The sequence below is a fragment of the Nematolebias whitei genome, chromosome 11, assembly GCF_014905685.2.
Source record: "Nematolebias whitei isolate Nwh7 chromosome 11, NemWhi1, whole genome shotgun sequence".
Taxonomy (NCBI): Eukaryota; Metazoa; Chordata; class Actinopteri; order Cyprinodontiformes; family Rivulidae; genus Nematolebias; species Nematolebias whitei.
In genome coordinates, this window is record NC_056508.1 from 738,155 (window position 1) to 739,277 (window position 1,123).

The window sequence follows — 1,123 nt, forward strand, 5'->3', positions numbered from 1 at the left end:
GAATGAATGGGTTTACCTCCTGGGTTTGGGCATGGGCTGCCCCCTGTAGAGGGCGGGTACATGTCTTGGACCTGGGGGGTATAGAGTGTGTATCGGGAATAAGAATGAAATGTATCGTTATTGTATGTCTTTGAGTGAATGAATGTGAGATTGAGGTTGGGATAGTGTGATTGTGTATGTGTATGAATGGGTATTTGTTAGGCCGAGACTCGGACTGCCCCCTCTTTGATACAACTGGGGGTGCTTGGCATCGCGCCCCTATCGCGCGGCCCCCTGGTGGGGTGTGCCCTTGCCTGCCGGCGCGCTTGGGGCCCTTGGTATCGGGGGCTGGGCGCTTGGGCGTGTGTCGGCTCGGCCTGGTGTCTGCCTGGTGGGGCTCGGGTCCTCTGGCCCTGTCGGGCCTTGGCCTGGGTGGTGTGAGTCCTCGGTGCCCGGGCCTCGGTGCCTGGACCTGGACCTACATCGGTGTGGCGGGTGCCGACGGAGGCCTATGAGTTTGTCGCTGTTGGCCCCGGGGGGTCACTGTATGTGGTTGCTGGTGGGGATCTTCCGGTTCTCCCCTGTGGTCCCTTCTGGGGGGTGGGTGGGTGGTTCGCCCTGTGTGGGTGGCTCTGGGGGCTCCGCGGTCGGGGTCCCTCCTGGGGTCTTGGGCTCTGGTCCCCACTTTTTCGTCTGCCTCTGGTCTTGGGGGTCGGGTCTCTGCTGCTTCACAATTACTAATAAATGTTCTATTAGAGAAGCCTTATACACTTATGCATGCTCACAACCACACACAAATAGAAGCAGGGATGTTTATGTAGGCTTTATATGTAGATATATAGATATGTATGTGAGTGTATATTCATGTGTATGTATGTATGTATGTATGTATATAGGCGTAGGTATGGGTATATATATTTATTGAAACTTACTGCAAAGCCATGAATATTTTAAGTTCTTTATACATATGTATTTTGTTGCTGTGTTTTGTCATGTTCTTTGCAGGTGAACAGACAGTGGCCGGGTGTTTTGACGTGTGCTCTATTTGTATATATTTCTTATATTTTGGAGTCTTACTTTGTCTTTTCTTTTTTCCTATCCTATTAAAAAAAAAAAAACAAACAAAAAAAAAAAAAAAACCCTA